Source organism: Tupaia chinensis, unplaced genomic scaffold (genome assembly GCF_000334495.1).
Source record: "Tupaia chinensis unplaced genomic scaffold, TupChi_1.0 Scaffold000004_1, whole genome shotgun sequence".
NCBI classification, from domain to species: Eukaryota; Metazoa; Chordata; class Mammalia; order Scandentia; family Tupaiidae; genus Tupaia; species Tupaia belangeri.
Genome location: NW_006159432.1, coordinates 652,369 through 661,727, shown reverse-complemented (window position 1 = coordinate 661,727; position 9,359 = coordinate 652,369). Strand labels below are relative to the sequence as shown.

Sequence of the window (9,359 nt, the reverse complement as noted above, 5' to 3'; positions counted from 1 at the left end):
AGAATAAGGGCAACAAACTCTGCATAATAATTTTAAGCGTTAGCAATTATTAACAAATAATCAATTCCAGGTTTGGGGTAGGGGTTCATGAGGAAATGATCAACAGAAAAAAGAATGCATTTAAACAATTGGCATAGGATGTGAAATGCTCTACCACAGTAGAGTTAAAACCATTGTTGACAATTCACTATACCCACTCCTCTTCCTCCCAAAACATGAGTAGTACAAATACCAAATGTGCACAGTATAATGTAATGTTTAATATTGAGGATGATGAATATATTATACCCTTAATTTGATTGTTATACATTGTATGTGTGCTTTAAAAGCCATGCTGTTCCCCACAAAGATGTGCAATGATTATATGCAAACCAGAAATTACAAATAACAAAAATTAATACCAAGTCAAATAACCTAATTAAGTGAATTCTACCTACTGCCATAAGACTTTAATGTCTCCTGTGAGCCATTAAGCGTCACGGAGTATCAAGCAACTGGATCCCACATGGCCAACTGCTTGGTTCAAGTCCCAGACCTAGCAGATTGAAAATCATACCGGGCATATGTGAATGTGTGCCCAAAATCCTGAGAAGAGAATGAAGGAGAAGGGATTGTGGCTTAGCCATCCCCCCAGGGTTGATTTCTCACTACTCCCTCTCTGTTTTTCTCTGGAGAGCACACATGCCTTATAACAAATATAAAATAATTTTAAAAACCCTCCCCCACATTCACAGATAGACACACAAATTGATAGAACCTAGAAAACATTTTATATACTATTAGATTGAACAAAACAAAACTTAAAAAAAAAAAGTTTTTTCTGCAAGAATTCCTATGGAGCCAATAATATCAAGGAGCTGCTCGGCCTCTTATTGCTGGTAAATCATTCCAGTGAGCAGCTAACAGTCTGGCTAGAGATAGCAGAGGAATTTTGTGTGGGCATGTGCATTAGTTTACTTTCCAAAATAATCCCATCTGGATGCATGAGAAATGTTCTATCTGTTTCAGCTCATTAGGAGACGAGATTCAAGCAAACACGCTCATTGATTTAACATGCTGGATCCTCGAGAGATGAGTCATCCATTTCAATTTGCTCCACCAGGTTTAGAGATAGAAGATGACCCACAAGCATTTTCAGAGTTGTCCATTAATTTACAGCTCAAAAACCCATAATAATTTTTTTGGCTGTCGCAAAATCAGGCATCAAAAACAATTAGAAACTTGGGGAGGAGGAGGGAACGAGTGGCTTCAAGCTCAACTTTAATTTATTTTCATTGATTTTTTGGTTTGGGGGGTCAAGGAGACAACTTCACTCATTTTAACTAAAATGACGTTGTAAACAATGTAGAACTCTTACTTTTCTATACTCTCAAGGCTTGACTCAAACAGAGACTTTGAAAGTGTACTTTATGCAAATAGTTGAGATTTGTACCATTTTCCCAGGTAAATACCAATGCTTATTTCTTGTTTATTTTTATAGACAACTACTGACCAGCTACATATTCCCAAGATAATAACACAAATCCTACTAAGTCCCTAATGGACTATACAGGGGTCGTGAGGGATTACAAAGAAGGCATGGTCCTACCCTTAGGGTCTCCTTGGCTAGTGGAAAACAGAAATGAAAATTCCTGAAAACCATTTAGGTCCATTTAAAAGCTCGAAAGTATCAACTTACTTTTAAGGGGCACTAATAGAGGGAGCTTAATATTTACATTACTGACTTGAGCAAAACAAAAGAAATGAAACCATGAACCTATTACGAGGACCAATGAAAGATGCAGACTTTCAGGATGTTACATATTCATTTTCCCAGAAATGCCATTTTAACTGTCAGTGTATCTTTGGAAGCAATAGCTTATGAAGTTTAGCGTGTTAATATCTGTACAATATACTCCATTTTGACTCTCACTTAAAAGATCATTAACAATAAGGACATATGTGTTGTGTGTATGGTCATCTTAATTATGTGGTTTATTAGTGCTGTTAGGATTTTTTCCAGTGGGATCAGCAGATAGCGTGCTGATTAGGGCACCAGAAACCCCTACATGGTCAACAACGGTTTGAGTCCCGGACCTGGTGGCTTGTTTTGTCACTTTCCCTATCTCTCTGTTTGTGTCGCTCTCTGGTCAAATTTTAAAATAAGTAAGTAAATGACTTAATTATTCTTTAAAAAAATTTTTTTAAAGAATTTTTTTCCAGCCCTGGAAAAATGACACTAACAACCATATGAAATAAACCCGTAAACAAAAATAGCACAGAGAATGCACAGACATGAAATGGTACATAATCAACCAAACCATTTGCATTGAGATTTCTCAAGACCAAATGCTTTAAAATGATGTCTTCTCCATTTACATTATGATTTCAGAACTGTATTTGTTTTTTATCAAAGTTCAAAGAAGTTCATGTAGTGAAGACAAATTCAGAACCCCAGCTGCCCGTATGCCTCTCATGTTGGGATTGGATGAGTTATTGTTCCCTTTCTGTCCTTCCAAATGGACAGTGTCATGGCTACTTGCAGGTGGAGTTAAGGTTGCTGATCAGCTAACATTAAAATAAGTTTATGCTGGATTATCAGCGTGAACACCATGTAATGACAAGCGTCCTGAGATGGAGAAAGGGGGAGGAGAAATTCCAGATCCAGGGAAGTGGCATCATGAGATCATCTCACTGGCAAGGGCTGGCTTTGAAGATGGAAGGTGCCCGTGAGCTGGAAAATGCAAGCTGGGAAAGACATGCAAATAGACTCTTCCCTGGGGTCCTCAGACTATATTGCAGACACACCATGCCTAATGTCAGTCCAGTGAAAACCACCTCAAACTGACTCCAGACTATAACATATTTGTATTGTTTTCTTTAATTTAACTTTATTTATTTATTTATTTATTTATTTATTCATTCATTCATTTTAATTTGAACAGAGAAGGAAAGTGAAAAAGCAAGCCATCAGGTCCAGGACTCAAACCACGGTTGGCCATGGGGGACTCCAGCGCCCTTAACCACCACACCACCTGCCCACCCCTATTTGTATTGTTTTAAATCAGTACGTTTGTGGTAATTTATTACAGCAGCAACATTGTGTTATTAGACAGTCATCTGAGACTTTCAAAGGTAAAGGGGAGTGTGTGTGTAACGTGTGTACATACTTATTTTAAAAAAATGCATGTTTTGTTAATTTTCAGTGTATCTTTTTTTTGTAAGAGTTTTTTTTTTTTTCTATAGGTCCCATGTGCTTTCCAGAGAGACAGACAGAAAGACAGAAAGAGAGAAATCACCCCCTAGAGGAGGGTGGCCACATTGTAATCCCTTCTCCTCCATTTCGCTATAGGGATTTTGAGCACACACATTATCCTCTAGGGATTTTGAGCACACACACACACACACACACACACACATGCAAACACACACACACACACACACACACACACACATACACACACTCACTTGCTGGGCATGAGTTTCAAGTCACTGGGTCCAGGACTCAAACTGCAGTCAACCATGTGGGAGTCTAGTGCCTTAACCACCACACCCCTTGCTAGCCCCAATTTTCAGTGTATCTTTTTTTTTTCCTGGCATTTTGACAGTTTATTTTGAAGATTATTTTAAAAACAAAGACAATCTGAGAAAAAAATTGCACAGAGTATGCTCATTAAATAAGTGTGATGATTATATCAAAATAAGGGAAATAGGTTCTCTTCTGAAACTCCGGAAATAAGTTCTGTTGTTTTGAAGGTTCTTATACTTCCAAAAAGGGGTGGGGGGGGGAATTATGGCAATTATAAGCTGCCTCGTAATCATGGTAAATCTACAGTAGCAACCAAGTTTTTCTTTTCTTCCCAATAAGTCAGTTTCGATCTTCAAACTGTGCTTTGTTTTTTAAAAAATAAGATGCTAGAAATTCAATGGGGTTTGGTGGTCTTTCTTTTGCAAGTACAGCAAGTCCCTGTAACAAGATAGGAACGACTGTCTGATCCAGGTAGGCATGAGTTGGCAAGGACTGTAGGTCCACCTTCTGTTCACATACATAACTCGATTGCTTATCTCTGTTTATATACATATATGCATATGTGTATATACAGCCTTGGACTGTATCATGCTCAATTATGGGCCACATATACATCGGTGACCCATGAGGAGCCTATAGGCTGTATCATGTAGCTGAAGTGAATAGCAGACTATATCATCTGGTTTTGTACAAGTATATGCTAGGTGTTTACACAAGGAAATCACCTAACAATGCATTTCTCATCATGAATCCCTGTCATTAAACAATGCATGACCATATACATGTACAAACAGAAATATATCTATGTATATATGTATGTTCATATCTATACACACGTATATATATATATATATATACATATTTATTGTGATATTAAATCTGAATTTTTAATTACGATGGCATGTTGGAATTCTCTAAATTCAAATACATTTATCATCAACAGTTCTTCTTAGGGTGTATAATCCAGTAGTACCATTAAAATGCTTAGAAAATCTCACACCTTAATAATTGACTCATTTCCGTTATCTCAGAGGGAAGCTATATGACTAGAGACTCATCTCTGAGGAAAATAAAAGCTTGTTGGTACTGACTTTTTCAGAACTGCTCTAGTTCTGTATAGCAATTGAATGTATAAAATAACAATAATAATAAAATTAAAAACTATTTTAAAAACTACTTGGGTCCTTCTTAATCCTGCCAGTTAGCAGCTCTAAGAAATTGGGTGACTTTCCCCATGCAGCCAAGGTGCCATGTGTGAATTAGACCCAGTCCCAGCCCACCCTGCTCTCTAGTACTTGCTTTTCTTTCTAGTATTCATCTTTCCTCAAATGTCTGAGGAAATACCCATGGGAAGGAGGAGGTGGAGACTTCTGCCTTTCAGGCAGAAATTGTCCAATGTCACGTTTCTGATCATCAATACCTTCTATTCCAATGAGGAAATTTTCCTCCCAGAGTTGATCTCTAATTCTTCTGATGCCCTGGACAAGATTTGCTATAGAGCTTGACAGACCCTTCCAGGTTGAACAGTAGTAAAGAGCTGAAAATTGACATCATCCTCAACCCTCGGGAACATATCTTTGGTGGACACAGGCATTGGCATGACCAAGGCTAATCTCATAAATAATTTGGGAACTATTACCAAGTCTAGTACTAAAGCTTTTATGGAGGTTCTTCAGGCTGGTGCAGACATTTGCATAATTGGGCAGTTTGGTTAGGGTTTTATTCTCCCTATCCAGTGGCAGAGAAAGTAGTTGTGATCACAAAGCACAATGATGAATAGTATGCCTGGGAACCTTCTACTGGAGGTTCCTTCACTGCATGTGCTGATCATGGTGAGCCTATTGATCAAGGTACTAAAGTGATCCTCCACCTTAAAAAAACTCAGACAGAATATTTAGAGAGAGGTGGTAAAAGAAGTGGTGAAGAAGCACATACAGTTCATAAGCTGTCTGATCACCCTTTATCTTAAGAAGGGACAAGAGAAGCAAATCAGTGATGATGAGGCAGAGGAAGAGAAAGGTGAGAAAGAGGAGGAAGACAAGGATGATGAAGAGAAGCCCAAGATTGAAGATGTGGGCTCAGATGAGGAAGATGACAATGGTAAGGTCAAGAAAAAGAAGACCAAGAAGATTGGGACCAGCAGGCGCTGGACACTCCCACATGGCCGACCAGGGTTCGAGTCCTGAATCTGGTGGCTTGCTTTCTCACTTCCTCTCTCTTTCACTCTCACCCTCTGTGTCTCTCTGGTCAAATTAAAAAAAAAATTAAATGAATGAATAAATAAAATAAAGTAAATAATTTTTTTTTTTTAAAAAAAGAAGACCAAGAAGATTAAGAAAAATTACATTGATCAAGAAGAACTGAACAAGACCAAGCCCATTTTGACCAGAAACCCTGATGGCATCACCCAGGAGGAAGATGGAGAGTTCTAGAAGAGCCTCACCAATGACTGAGAAGACCATTTGGCTGTTAAGCACTTCTCTGTGAAAGGTCAGGTGGAATTCAAGTCATTGCTATTTATCCCTCACTGGGCTTCCTTTTATGTCAACTCATTGAGAACTAAAAGACAGGGAACCAGCAGTTAGTGTAATGGCTATGTCGCTGGACTCCCACGTAGTTGACCACAGTTTGCATCCCGGACCTGGTGGCTTAAAACTCACGCCAGGCGCATGTGCGTGCGTGCGTGCCCAAGATCCTGAGAGGAGAATGAAGGAGAAGGGATTGTGGTGTGACCATCCCCCCCGGGGGGGGGTGATTTCTCACTTTCTATCTCTCTGTCTCTCTCTGTCTGTCTGGTGAGTGCACGCACCCCATAGCAAAAACCTCTCCAAAAAAAAAAGACAAAGAACCACATCAAACTCTATGTTCACCATGTATTCATCATGGACAGCTGTGATGAGCTGATACCAAAGTATCTCAACTTTATCCATGGTGTGGTTGACTCTAAGGAACTGCCCCTGAACATCTCCTGAGAAATGCTCCAGCAGAGTAAAATCCTGAAAGCTGTTTGCAAAAACATGGTTAAGAAGTGCCTTGATCTCTTCTCTGAGCTGGCAGAAGGCAAGGAGAACTACAAGATTTCTGTGAGACATTCTCTACAAACCTAAAGCTTGGAATCCACAAGGACCCCACTAACCAGTGATGCCTTTCTGAGTTGCTGTGCTATCACACATCCCAGTCTGGAGATGAGATGATGTCTCTTATACTTTTTTTGAAATAACATCTTCTTTTATAATAGGATTATGTCTATGTTTTCAACAAATAAATAGCCTCAACACAATGATTTAAAAAGGCAATGTCTTCATCACATGCATATCATTTCCTTACAGGATCTCATGCTATGCCTCACAATATTGTTGCTCAATAGTTTCCAACTTGCTTAATCTAATGCTAAAATTTTTAGTAAAAAAAATGTGACTCAGAATATTACTCCTGGGTAGACTATGTCCCTATTTCCCAATAAAAGCAGGTTAGAATCTTCACCTCAAGTCCCAATGTAGTCAGCAAACTTCTAAAAGGACATTGAATTGTTCTTCTTTCTTCTTTATATCTATAAATTTTTGCCATAGAGCATGTACAGTTACTGGTGAGAGGAAAAGTGAGAAATTACCCTCCTAGGCCACACCACAACATCCTCTCCTACATTCTCCTCTTGAGATTTTTGGACATGCACCAGGGATGATTTTCAAGTCGCTGGTCTTGGACTCAAACCGTGGTCTGCTATGTGAGTATCTGCGGACTTAATTACTGTGCCACCTGTTGGTCCCCCATTGAGTTGTTTTTCTAATTCTACTTCAGAATCTCCTAACCACAGACTAGGAGTGACTTTTGTTTTTATTTTCCATTTCTTCTACCATGACATAAATGTCTTAAACTCTGCTAAAACACATTCCTTGACGTGAGAGTCTCACTGAGGTGGTAAACTCATCTCTTGTGCTCTCAGGTTTGAACTCTTTGAGAAATGAACCAAGAAATTAGGGATAAAAAGATCAGCTTTTTTAAAACCCAGGCATGATTGAAGAACAAAGTTCACATCCGTGGTCAAAATGAAGCTTCTTCTGGGTCTGGTAGGTGGTGTGGTGGTTAAGGCATTGGATTCCCACATGGCTAACTTCAGTTCAAGTCCTGGACCTGGCAGTTTGTTTTCTTACTTTCCCTTTCTCTCTCTTTCTCTCTCTCTCTCATCAAATTTTTAAAATAAAAATAAATAAATAAATAAATTCAAACTAACAAAACGAAGTTTTCTGAACTTACCCCCAATCTAGACCTTGGCATTTCCTCAAAGAGAGTCTATAAATCAGACACTTGCTCAGCTGGAAGTTTGCTAAATACGAATGGACTTCTTGCAGGCCAAGACTCAAGAAGAGGACAAAGACAAATCCCTCTGAGACCTTCTAATACTCTGCTCCAGGAAGGCTTACTAAGTGAGGACATGAGTCAGTGGAGAATGTATGTGCCTTCTGGGGAGATTAGTCCAGAAAACAAATATTCCAGAAGGGGCTAACATGTATATGCAATATTTTTTAAACCACAATTTTGAGGTTTGATGAATATATAAATAGCTGTATATATTTAAAATTTAGAATTTGAAAAGTTTGGAGACAAGTTGTAAAAGCAGTGTTACAAGGAAAAGTCATCTCTCTCTTAGGAAGGATAATGAGCAACTATGAAAGAAAGAGCAGGAGTTTCCCTCCAATGACTTTCAGAATTTAATGGTTCTTACTCAGGAAAAGTTAGGAATTCCAGGACATGGTTTAAACAAAATATTCATGTCCTCCCTGATTCCTCTTACCTCTAAGTCTTCTCTTAGGTTTCTGATTCAGTGAATATCCTGCACATACTCTCTCTGGATACACAGCATACTTGCTTCCTCGCCTAAAATAATTGCCTCCTACAAGCTCCCCATAACAATGTTCAACATGGTGTCTCCAATCATCTCATTCTTCCTTCAAATGCAGCCACCTTGTATCACCATCCCATTGTGGAATAGGGTGGTTGCCCCAAATGTACCTTTATAAGAGTGATTCTCAATAGTTCTCGGTGTCACAACCCCTCAGAAAATGTTATTTCAGTTTATCACCTGAGATATTACCTCCCTTCCTCTAGTAGATTTCTCTGGACCCAGTCATACTCTCTGACCTAGTGACAGACAATTAAGACATATTTACAAGCAGTGCACCTCTTCAGCCTTACAGGTTTGCCTGCCTTGACCTCTAATATGACAACTAGTTTGTCTGCCTTGACCTCTAATATGACAACCGTTCTCCTAAAGAAAAACTTTCTTACTCTAATCTAGTCAAAATGACTTTTTATTTACATTTTTTTCTGCTCTTGTTCAAACATCAAGACCAAAGCGTATTTTAAAAACCAATCGTCTTTCTTCTTGAATTTCTGAGCAATCTCGATTCCTTCAGACCGAGTGTTCTAGGGGAAAAGCTACTGAGCAACACACTCCATGTAAAGAACAAGGTTAATACAATGTCCAAAAAGGATGAAATCCAACACAAGAGTGGCCAGAAAGAAGTTCTCAGATTATGGGACCAGCAGTTGGCGTAATGGCTATGTCACTGGACTCCCATGTAGTCGACCACAATTTGAGTCCCAGACCCGGTCCCAGACCCGGTGGCTTAAACTCAGGCCGGGTGTGTGTGCGTGCATGCCCAAGATCGTGAGAGGAGAATGGAAGAAAAGGGATTGCAGTATGGCCATCCTCCCTGGGGGGTGATTTCTTGCTTTCTGTTTCTCTGTCTGTCTCTGTCTTTCTGGTGAGTGCACATACCCTGTAGCAAAAAAAAAAAAAAAAAAAAAAAAAAACTCTCCAAAAAAAAAAAAAAAAAAAAAAAAAAATATT

General features: G+C 38.9%; 1 pseudogene; it reads left to right on the top strand.

The window, feature by feature from the left end:
• The first annotated feature begins 2,659 nt into the window (after positions 1-2,659).
• LOC106735480 (heat shock protein HSP 90-beta-like) lies at positions 2,660-6,728 on the top strand (annotated as a pseudogene).
• Positions 6,729-9,359: the final 2,631 nt, after the last annotated feature.